The sequence below is a fragment of the Triturus cristatus genome, chromosome 3_1, assembly GCF_964204655.1.
Source record: "Triturus cristatus chromosome 3_1, aTriCri1.1, whole genome shotgun sequence".
Taxonomy (NCBI): domain Eukaryota; kingdom Metazoa; phylum Chordata; class Amphibia; order Caudata; family Salamandridae; genus Triturus; species Triturus cristatus.
Genome location: NC_140583.1, coordinates 135223224 through 135236232, shown reverse-complemented (window position 1 = coordinate 135236232; position 13009 = coordinate 135223224).

The window sequence follows — 13009 nt, the reverse complement described above, 5'->3', positions numbered from 1 at the left end:
ATCAGGTGTAGAATAGTTCTCAAAATCAATTTACTGCTATTCAATTTTGTTAGTAAAAACAGAGTTACTTCAAATACAATTTTATTATGGCTGCAGAGTAAAGAGCTCCTTCATTAGGCTTAGGAGATCTAATAAGATTGTCAGTCCCTGCTTCATGCCCCATTACCTGACTGCAGCCAGCTTGCTATAATTGGATGCTGATGCTCGTGGGTGCATCTCACCATGCTTGGTGAATCACTGGGTGTCCTTAGTGTTACCATTGAGTCCCCTGACCGGTTCTGACATGGCAGATGTGGCATGCTATGGGCTGATGAGATCCTGCTTCCTGCCAGTACATGAAGAGGAGCACCACAGATTCCTCTACTTCCTTCTCTGATGCTCCCTGGAAGTTTGGATGTGACTGGCGGGAGAACGTGGGCCAGAGAGGATTCTTGATGTATCAGTCTGAAATGCAGTGTGATACCGGAGTGTGATACTGCATCGTTCCCAGTGGTTTACCAAAAGAAAATTATTGATTTTGAATTGTGGTTCAATGGTTGTGAATGCCAATATCTTGTATTGCACTGCTAACTCCATCAGGAGTCACATAGAGGTCATATTGAGATGCTCTGCTATCCATGACAGCTGCTGGACTGCTAATACCATGCAAGCCCAGCTTAATCTTTTCATGATATTGGTGGCCATGATGGAATTAAGAATGGCTGGCCACACTATCTTTTCCTTTTAATTTTTGTTCTTTTGGTTTTAGATAGACTATAGCATTCAGTAGGATTGTTGTACATGTTTGTAAAGTTTGTTTGTGAATTAATATTGTTTTTTACTTTTAACAAAGTGAATCAATCAATCCATCTGGATTTATACAGTGCGGCTAATCCCCGAATAGGGTTTCCAGGAGCTTGCAGGCCCTCTAGGCTTATTTGAACAGCCAGATCTTGAGAGTCATTCAGATTTCTAGAAGTGAGGTGATGGTCCAGAGGTATGTGGGGAGGCTGTTCCATGTCTTTGCTGTGATGTGGGAGAAGGAGCTTCCTCCACTTCTGCTGCGGTAGATGCAGGGAGTGTGGGCAAGTGAAAGGGAGGCGGAGCGTAGTCTTTGTCCAAGTCCCGAGAAACCAGATGTCCCCACTTGGTGTTTTGAGCTTTTCGGCGCTATTTTCCCTAAATACTAAAACTAAAACTTTAAAATTCAAAATCTCCAGTTCTACAAAATAGATTTTTGTCGTTTTGGTCTTGATTTATTTATTAAAAATTACTCTATTGTCTTACATCTTTTGTGGGCTCCTTTTATGGTGTGTTTTCACAGTTTGAAGTGTTGCACAAATACTTTACACATCACTTCTAAGTTCAGCCTGGCTGCTCTGTGCCGAGCTGTTAAGAGGATGAGTACAGGTTAATTTGTGGTTTGCTTGTTCCTTACATGAACAAGGATTGTGGTTGCTGCATGACCAGCCAACCACCAAAAAACTTTCTTACAGTAGAGGTCTCCTCATACCTGACTCCAACAGCAACAGTCACACTTACAATCCTGCATACCTAGTCGACATAGAACTCTCTTACCTCACAATAAGCAATGAGAGCAATGAGAGTTCTACTCCCCTGCTGCATGTAATCAAGAATACCACACATCCCACTGCTGTCCGTAATCAAGAATACCACACATCCCACTGCTGTCCGTTATCAAGAATACCACACACTCCACTGCTGTGGGTAATCAAGAATACCACACACCCAACTGCACACCCCACTGCTGCATGTAATCAACAATACCACCCACCCCACAGCTGCAGGTAATCAACAATACCACACACACCACTGCTACATGTAAACAATGATACTGCACACCCCGCTGCTTCATGTAATTAGTAATACCACACACCCCACTACTGCATGTCATCAACAATAACACATTTCAGTTTGTTAACTCCAAATGGGAAAACACAAACATTCTTGTTCAAGTACATACAATTTAACTTATAACTTCTATCAAACCCTTGTAGTTCCTTCCCTTAGGTGTGGACATAAAACTATAACTCACAGTGGTGATGCTGCTGGTATTAATGAGTTTAATAAGTGCAGGTGTTAATGATGAAACCATTCATTTCTATTTCATAAGACTGTTATAATGGATTTGAGTCCTGATGCTTGGGTTAATAGTTAATCAGCACCATGCGCTGAACTCTGATATTTCTACATCACATGCTTGAAAATAACATTGTAATTAAAAATTACTTTTACAAATTAATTTCCAAATGCATACAGGTATGCGTGGCATAAGGGGGTCAGGTTTTGAATTAGCTTCAGTATCATAGTACTTGTGCTATATGTATTTCACCCATCGAAAAACAAGAGAGGCATCCTCAGTAATTACAAGAGGTATCTATCACTGGGGCAGATTTATGTTTCCTGGCGCATCACTGCAAATCAGCAGGGATGCGTCAGGAAAGATGCGTCACACAAGTTTACCCTTGCGCCACCACAGATGCGCCGCATTTACAATGCAGCGCATCGTGGCGCAAGGATAAACAGATGCGTGACACATCTGATGGCGTAAGGGCGGCGCATTGCTGGAGTCGTGTCGCAAGCATGATGCAACTCCAGCAATGTTTAGGGGCTGCCCATACCTAACATGCTGCGTCATGCCTTACGCCTGCTTCAAGCAGGCGCAAGGTTTTGACGCAGCAGCGTCGGAAAAGTGACTTTTCCGAGGCTTTTTCAGATGGAACGTCCACCCTGCATACATTAAACCTGACGCAGGTTTAATGTAGCGCAGCGCTTTACAACGTGACGTATCTCCCTAGATGCGTCACGTTGTGAATAAGGCGCAACGTGGTGCATGGTTTACGCCGCCGCTGCTTCACAAAAGTGACGCAACGGCGGCGTAAAAGTGGCGCAAGTCTAACATAAATCTATCTATCTATCTATCTATCTATCTATCTATCTATCTATCTATCTATCTATCTATCTATCTATTTGTCCATCTATCTTTCTATCCTTTTACACAAAACGTGATGGTCTGAAAAACAAAAACGCATAATGGTATCTATTTCACTGTTCCATGCGAAATTCAGGTTTTATCATCATACTGACGTTTTTCAAATCACTCTGCAGACATTTTCCATTGGCAGGGCCACGAGGATAATGCAAGAATGTTATCTAAATTATGCGGAAATATTATCAAACATATGTAGCAAAAAGCATGTATGCGACACATTCCCTGCCAGTATTCTATTCATCCATTTGGGCTAGGATCAACATTTTATGTGAAATCTGTAGGTTATGAGGCAAATTCTATAAATCTGTAATCGTGATAAACACAGAATTGCATAAATCTACTGTCCCTGACAATTCTCAATTGATTTATCAACATTTTTTTCAAGAAAGGTAGACTTAAACCTCTTAATTCCATTAGTGCCAATCTTCGCTGCACTTTGAAGAAAACAGCTTTTTAAAAAGTGAAATCTCCAAAATAAACACATAACATAAAATAAAATAAAATATTTAACGTGTAACAGGTAATATGGTCCTATATTGCTTGCCTGGGGTTCTGGTGACATTTACAAACCAATCTGCCTTCAGCCTAATGCTTTATTATGCCACTAATACCCCTTGATGACAATAGTGGGTTTCGGGCAATTTACAGGGTTACCCAGAATATATCTTATATATACTATACTCAGTCAGAGGTTTTTCTATCATACCCAATTTTGGTAAATTACAATTTGATTGCAACTACTTCTTCATTTAATGTTTTTAATAGGCAGCTATATCAAGTACTATACAGTGTATGTTGTATATTATGGTTGGAAACTGTCTAACAAATTTTCATCCTATGTTTGTATGGGACAATATATGACTGTCGCTTAATAAGCACTGATACTTATGGCAGCCGACTGTTGTGGATTTAACTGCAACCATGCTAATATGTGACAATCGGATTTTGGAATCTTTTTCCTGGATACTAAGAAATAGAGATATAGGACACAAAGTAGAGGCATGTCCTTCAATATCACTTAACTTTTTTGCATTTTTAACATAGACACACAATCACGTTTGGAGGGATTAGATGTCGCCCAATCCCAAATCTCCTATACAGCGTTTTGCGAACAAACGTTACGCATATTTAATCAGTCCTAAATTGTGACTAAACAGCGTTCAGTGTTGTCCATAATTATGCATTTATGTACTGCAACAATGTACTGTGTATGCAAAAGTGAATTACTTTAAGATGTTTTATTCTATTTGTCAACACTCTTTTGCGCATGTTGTCTTCCAAGAGTATTTACTATACATGTTAAGTGATACCTCTGTATAGGTTACGCGCAATGTGGACATTGTAAGATGGCCGCCCTCATCACCGTATTGTTGCAGTGTTGTGTAGTCCTACATTACTGTTTGGACTTTGTATTTATGCACGTTGGGTTTATGGCTCCTTAATTGTCAGCAAGGCTGTTTCTCAGCTGAACTGTGTAGCGAAGAAGCATAGTAAAATCCTGATCCTTCAACCTCTGATTGATGTGTCCTGAGAGTATGTGATTTTGTTCTTCAGAGAATTCGTGTTTAACAGATGTGTGTTTTTTCTTTTTTCTTTTTTCTAGACATATAAAGCACTGGTGAAGCCATATTTCAGAACGAATGTGCATTGTGAACTTGTAATTGGCCGTTCTTCACCCATGAACTTTAATACACACGGACATTATGCCCACTTGGGCAATATCCTAAGCATTTAATGTGGTAATATTACGGCAGTAATTTACTTAACTTGTATAATTTGTGTTCTGCTACCAGCCTTGACAAACTTAGTGTCATGATAATTATGTTTGAAGTGTAAAGTTGTATTGAAAAAAACACAGCGGTATCGTGAAGTAACGCTAACCGTGAAGTATGTTTTCACTATTTACCTTTTCTGTGATCACATGATCAGTTAAAAAACACTTTCTGGTTGATCAGCGCTATACTCGCAAGCAAGGGTTTTCCCGAAACGCGTTGAGTTGGTCGTTGGTATACTGCTCCAATAAAGATTGTTTTGAAGCTTAATGTTGTCCGTAGCTGCTGTTGGTTCAAGGAAGAGGAGAAAATCACAGCGTTGTTGCCATAAATAGAGGATTGCCACCTCGCTGCGGACCACCATCACAAGTGAGTGAGGGGAAGGCTCAATACAGCGTTTACGCTGTTCTTGCGGTTGTGTATATATATATATATATATATATATATATATATATATATATATATATATATATATATATATATATATATATATATTCACAGAAAAAACTACAGGTTTCAGGGGTGTTATAGTTAGCTGGACATTTCACTCGTACAAAACCATAGAAATTCCTGTTATAGTTAGTTCTGCTAACTATAACTGACGCACCCGCAATGCACTGCTGATGATGTCACATATTACATAATTCATGACATGGTCAGTGACATCACTGATGACATCACTGATGACATCTCAAATGACATCACTGATGACATCACTGATGATGTCATCCAGTGAATGTGGTTTAGTTTGAAATTTAAATATGTATTATATATATACCAATCTGTATTGAAGATTGAGTGGATATATAACTGTCTGGATGGAGGATTTAGTAGCTGTCTGACTGTCTGTTTAAGTGAGTAATTAAAAGTGTCTCACTTAATACATGGATTAGTAACTAAACTATGTGAATGTGTGCATCACTGTCTCTGTTGTTGTATAACATGCTGCATCAGTTGGTCACTAACTACATGAGTGTGTATATTAGTTATTGATTAGTTGGGTGAGTATTTGTATGGGACACTGAGTTTGTGTGTGGTTGGATGGGGTGTGTGTAACTCTATGCATAGATTTGTGAAAGGTTGATTGACTGGGTGTATAGGTTTAAGAGTGCATGTGGAAACAGTTGTTTCAGTGACTTAGTGTATTTATTTGTGTGTTAGTGAGCGAATAAATGTTTTAGTTGTACATCTTCAACAGAGTAAAAAAATAAAAGGCATTGTATGTGAGAGTTGGTGTATATAAATAAGTATATACAAGAGTCAGTGATTGTGAGAGTAACTATATAAATGAGTGTATAATTGTAATGGTGATTATTTTAAATATCAACTATGTCTTACTATGTGTTTGAATAAATGACGTGTTGTGTGTATAATTGTGTAAGTGAGTAAATGTAAGTGTGATTCATTTTTTTCATGAGTGAGAAGGATGACTGCATAACGGACTAAGATTACTGCTGATGTGTCAATGTCTATATCGCGTATAAGGGCATTTGATAGTGTTCTATTAATTAGTGACTGCATGTATAAGTCATTCTGTTGATGAATGGGTAGTTGTATGTATAGACTTAGGAATCAGTGAGTGGGTACGTAGTAACTGGTATTGGTGTGTCAATGGTTTCAAATATGGTCCTCTGTATTTTACAGTGAGTGATGAAAGGTTTTACTAGTGTATGATGAGGTGTATCAGATTGTCACATGGATGATGTCATCAGTGATGTCATCAGTGATGTCATTTGAGATGTCTTTTGATATGTCATCAGTGATGTTATCAGTGATGTCACTGACATCACTGAATGATGTAATATGTGACATCATCAGCAGTGCATTGCGGGCGCGCGAGTTATAGGTAGCAGAACTAACTATAACGGAGGAATTTCTATGGTTTTGTACACCCCTGAAACCTATGGTTTTTTTCTGGGAATTGCTAAGGTTTTTTAAATGCTAATTTCTAACTATAACGTCTCTGAAACCTATGGTTTTTTCAGTGAATTTCAAAGCTTTTTTAAATGCTAATTTCTAACTATAACGTCTCTGAAACCTATGGTTTTCTCAGTGAATTTCAAAGGTTTTTTAAATGCTAATTTTTATGTGTAACAGTAGTTATACCTATTTTTTGTACTGATTTTCTACAGTTTTTTAACTGTTTATTTATAAATATTTTATTCATTAAATAACATTATATATTTTTCTGAAAATTGCAAAAAAAACAGTTTTAAAAAAATTAAAACTGAAATATTGTTTAATTGTGTTGTTTATTTTTTATTTTAATATATTTATATTATTTTCTTTTTTTTTAAATGTTTCAACATTTTTTTCGGAGTTGCGCACCCAAAGCGTACACATCATGGTGGGTGCGCGGATTCTAGCTGCCATTTTAGAAACGTCGTTGAGGATCTGCGTACTGTGTGCGACAGCTGCATGTTTTTCAGTTACATCATATACATTTAATATTACGTGATATGCGCGATTGGTATGGGACCAGTCCGCGACTCCTGCTCCCGCACATTCGTGACAAATGCGCATTACGGTATGCGACGCTTGCGCGGTGGCGGGTCCCGCGTGACGTCATATAAGTGCTGGGCGCGCTGGGTGCGCGACTGCCACAAAAAAAAATTATGTTCTAAAATTATATGTATGTGTGTTTAATATACATATTAGGGCTAGAGACTATCTAAGATAGTCATAAAAATAATATATTTGTACTTATAATAAACTTAGATTATTTTTAAATATATTTTCGCGAAGTCGCGTCGGGTGCGTACTTCGTGAGCGCAGAGTGCACGGATCCCATGTGACCTCAATAAAAAAGATTTCATTGGTTCATAACATTTCCCACTGTAACTATTGAAGGACCCCATCCATTTTAATCATTCTTGTTGGAGCATCTTTAGAGAGACATCTTTTTTCCTAAAAGAACCCTTTTTGCTTATTTTTTTGGTGTTTTTCAAAAAATATCAAACAAAATAGCATCTGGACAGCAGCAGCAGCAGGAGGAAGTATCTCCTGAAGAAGAATTCTTGCAGGAGGCACCACGTCCACAGAGGCCGGAATCTGTTGTGTGGAAATTCTTCACTTTTCCACCTGGAGAGAAGAAAGTAAATGCTAGAAAGCTGACGTGCAAATTTTGTGACCGAGTCCTGTCAAGAAGCAGTAAAAAAAAAATACTCTTGTGGCACTGCTTCTATGTACAAGCATCTCCGGACCACACATCCTCTCAATCTTGCTCGGGAGGAAATGAGGCGAGCTGCTTTGAACCCCTCACCTGCTGTGGCAAGTACATCTGGAGCGTCCTCAGGAACACCTGCAATGGACATTAGGCCAGAATTCGCCTTTCTTGAGCAACACTGCGTGAAGTGTAAGAAACGTATATGCTTCGGTGATGAGTTGGTGGATGCAGTTTGTGCTGCGCAACACAACCATTGTTGTTAATTTTTTTGTTTTTTTGTTTTTGGAATGATAAGTAATTCCGAATGTTTCCTGTTTTATTCGTTCTTTTTTTGTTCACTTTTTGAAAAAAACAAAAAAAATACATTTTCCCCCAAAAAAACACAAAAGAATAAAGAAGAAACAAAAGTTCTTATCAGAACTACCTTATCTGGTTAAAGAAAGAACTATAATTGCAAGGTAATGTGTGAAAGTTTGGTTGAATATATGTATACAGCATGATTGAATAAAAGAATGCATTAGTAGCGTATGGTGAATTTATAGGTGAAGATTTATGAGGACGTACTGCAGCGTGACACTGCAAGCTCTTTAGCTGCACTGCACTATGGCACTTCCGAAGCACAGGGATGTGACATATGTACATGAATATGTTGCAACTCTGTGCTTCCCTCTGCACTGCTGCACAAACTGCAGCCATGCGGTGACACAGGCACCCTTGCACCATGGTGCAAGGATGTCTGTGTCATGTGGAGATTGTTTTTGTGCAGGAAGGGACACCTTCCTGCCCAGAACCATCAGTAAAGGCATTTTCCTCTTTCAATGTATGCTGTGGAATGCAGCATGCATTGAAAGAGGAAAAAATGAGAAGAAATGAAAACAAGTCTCCTCGTTGCACCTTGCTACACCAACTCTAGGATGGTGCAGCATTCACATACATTTCCAGATTTACGATTTCTCATAATTCTGGAGATGTGTCTTGTTCTATGGGTGTTGTGTGAGAACACCCACAGCGACACCTATGGGATGCCCCTTCAGCGCAAAGTTCTGTGTATGAAGGGGTCGTATTTACAAGGAGAGGAAAAACCACGCAGGGTGGCTTTTCCTCTCCTTGTAAATATGAAGGAGTGCCTGGCGCCATCACTATGTTACAAAAAGTGACGTACTGGTGTTGCAGGGTGCTTGTAAATCTGCCCCATAAGTGCTTAGGTATTGGCAGACTGATACAATAAGAACATAGTGCTGGATGGGTGATTGAAGAATTGCATGAGACTGACAGGAGGTATCCTACGCTGCATGGGTACTACTTCAGTATTTAATGGATTGGATCAATAGTATGAATCATCTTAGAGATTTGTAGGGATTATGCACAGAATAGTTTATGTCTACTTGTGTTGGTGCCTAGGTCATTTTATAAGAATACCACTAGTAACTGGAATGATGACAGTGCTGCAAACAGAGTGAACACTTAATTTATAAGTGCTTACGTATTGGTGGAGTGATAGGATAAGTAGATAGTGGTAGATTAAAGAAGTGCATGGGACAGACTGGACGATTCCTACACTGCATGAGTACTAACTGGGTATTTAGAAGAGCGTATCAATAGTATGTAGCTGGTTAGAGGTCTGCATGCATAGTGTACAAAATATTGTACCTGCACTTGTGTTAGTGGCTAGGCCATTCCGTAAGTATATGACTAAAAACTGGAGTAATTTCATTGCTGCAAAGAGAGTGAATGCTAAATTTATTAGTGCTTAGGTATTGGCAGAGTGATAGGATACGTAGATAGTGCTGGATGGTTGAATGGAGAAGTGCATGGGACAGACAGAAGGATTCCTAGACTGCACAGGTACTAACTGAGTATTTAAAACACTGTATCAAAGCTATGTAGCTGATTAGAGGTCTGCATGCATAGTGCACAGAATATTGTAGCTGTACTAGAATTGGTATGTCTATGGTTTCGAGAATGGTAGTCTGTATTTTAGGGTGTGAGGAGGTGCATCAGATGATCACATAGATGATGTCATCAGTGATGGCATTTGAGTTGTCATCAGTGATGTAATCCGTGATGTCACTGACTATGTCATGAGTGATGTAATATGTGACGTCATCAGCAGTGCATTACTGTAATCCAAAAAGCTGGCGGCAATATTGGCCTGGTCACGATGTGAAAATTCAAGAATTGATACAATAAAGAAAACAAAACAGGTGTTATTATGCACACAATGTCATTTCAGCATATCTTGCCCCGTGACCGCCATACCTGTATGTTCGTCAACGTGACTTATTCATAATAAACATACTTAGAATTACAAACATCAACATAAACAATGGACTACACATTACTTTAAAGTGAAAGGCTATCGGCCATATTAATCTGGGCACGTTGCGTATTATAATAGTTCTCACACGAAAGAAAAGGAAAAAAAGGGGTGTTAATATACACACACTATCCCTAAATAAAGTTCTAGCGATTATAGTTCCATTCCATTCACAGCTCATTAGTGATGTCATGAGTGAAGTCACGAGTGATGTAACTGACCATGTCATGAATGATGTAATGTCTGAAGTCATTAGCAGTACATTGCGGGGGCGTAAGTTATAGTTAGCTCAGGTAACTATAACTGCTGAATTTCAGCAAATTTCTATTTTTTTTAACGTTAAGTAAGATGCATATCATAATGGATGGTGGGGGGTTGGAAGCAGGGCCTGGCATTGTGTTGGTCCCACCCGAGCTTGCTGCTCCTGCCTTCCCTCCTCCTAGCCATCCATTGCCCAAGTCCATGTCCCTGCTCCCTTATTACAGCCCTGTGTGGCCGTTGTTCTGCCACTGGCCTTCCCGCCTTCTCTGAACAGTTAGCTTGCTGCCCCATCCACCTACTCCCTATCCTCTGTTGTCTGTATCCATGGACTAGCCTCCTCCCTCCTGCCATGCAAGGTCTGATGTGCTGCCACTGCCCTCCATTTAGCATGATGTACCAGTCCACTCCTCCTGCCCTCCATTTCCCAATTCTATGCCCCATCATTGACCTCCTGCTTAGCCTCTGTGCTTAGCTTGCTGTCCCTATTCTCCTTCCCCCTGCCCTCCGATGTCTTTGTGCATGTCCCTGCTCCATCCTTTTTTCCCACCATGTTCCATGGACCTGCCACTCCTATCTACTCTGAGTGTTATGTTGAGCTGCCACACCCCTCCCACCTGCCTAGCATTGTCAGATGACTGTAACCTGTACCTGCCACCTCCACCCTGCTTGTCCACATTCCATGCCCCAACCCCTTCCTCCTGTCCTCCATGGTCCATTTTACTGCCACACCCTTCTGCCCTCTCTGGTCTGTTGTGCTGCAACTGCTCCTCCAGCCTGCGCTGCGTGGTCTGTTGTGAGGCCCCTTCCCCTGAACTCTCTTGTCTGTGCCCAGGTCCTGACCCTCCCTTCTATCCTCCATGGTCCTTTCTGCATGCCCCTGCACCCTCCTTCTTGCCCATCATAGCCTTTGTGCTGCCACTAACCCTCCCGCTTGCCATGCATGGTCTTCTGTGCTGCCACGGCCCCTCCCACCTTCCCTGTGTGGTCAGCTAGCTGCCCCTGAGCCCCTCCCACCTTCCCTCCATGGTCTGTGTGTATGCCATTATAGTCTCAATGTTGATCTCCATGGTGTGTCTTGCTTCTAGTGCCCATCCTGCCTGACCTCTATGGTCACCTTGCTGCATCTGCCATGCCCCCTTGCCCCCAGCCCTCTGTTTCCATGTGCAGACCCCTATTCCCTCCCTCCTGGCTTGTCTGTTCCATTGTAATGCCCCTAATCCGTCCCTCCTGCCCTTTATGGTCTGTTATGCTGCAGCTTTCTCTCCTGTCTGTCCATTATGGCCAGCTAGCTACCATTGCTTCTTTCCCCTCTGTTCTCTGTTGTGCATGTGCATGGTCCTGTCCCCACCCTATTGCTTTCTATGGATTGTTGTGCTGCACTCCCGTCCCGCATGCCCTGTGTGGTGTATTGTGCTGCTGCAAACCCTGATGCCCGCCCTGTAGGGTCAGTTTGGTGCACCTCTCCATGTCCCTCCTATCCTCTGTTATCCGAGTCCATTTCCCTACCCCAATTCCTCCTGCCTTCCATGATCCAATGTACCATACTTGCTAACATTTTGAACTTGGTAAGAGGGAGATTTTGAAAAGAAACTGAGGTATTGATTTTCCCCTTGGAGTTACATTGAAAAAGAGGAGATTGTAGACAGGAGACAGATCAAATAAAGCCCATTTGAGCTTAAAAACATTGGACCTTTCCTGGCTGAATCGGGTCTGTTGGCATGTATGGTTGTACTACCACTGCCTCTTCCGTCTGCCCACAATGGTCTATTATATTGCCACAGCCTCTCTTGCCAGTCCTGTATTGTTGGTTTGTTGCCCCTGCCCCCCTTTCCACTGCCCTCCATTGTCTGTTGTGCTGCCACTGCCCTTCCTGCCTGCCCAGTGTGGTCAAATTGTTGCCTCTGCACCCTCCTACCTGCCTTTAATCTACAGAGTCCGTGCCCCTGGCCTCTGCCTCTCAACAGTATCCTAATGAACAACTAGATTGTTAACATTCTATATTTATTACAAAAGTGTGGAATGCCTGACGTCATCTTGATGTAATCAAAACTGTAATACCTAGAGTATTTCCTTTAGAAATTACATATATGAGAGGGTCTTATTTGCATCAAAATTATGGTTAGTGCTCTAAAAAACTAAAATAAGGACATATTTTCTGAGTTTTCAAATAGCGACAAAGCACTTTTAAATTATTTGTTATCTTTATGTTTTAGTGTCCAGTTGACCACTTGATTAAAATGTTGCACTTAGGGGAGAGGATGTGGTGTTACTTCCAGAGCTGCAGGCTTTGCAACTGGGGAACCAGGTTGGAGTTTCTGCTTCAGCTCGACATTCTGTGATTCTGGTCAAATCACTTAATCTCCCCATGTCTACAACCAAAATGAATTTGTTCTTGTGTGATGTAACCAATGCTCATGTAAAGCACTCCAGTACCTGACAAGTCTGCACTATATAAAACTGCAAAAACACAAAAAATAAAACGTGTTTTGCAGACTTCTGTC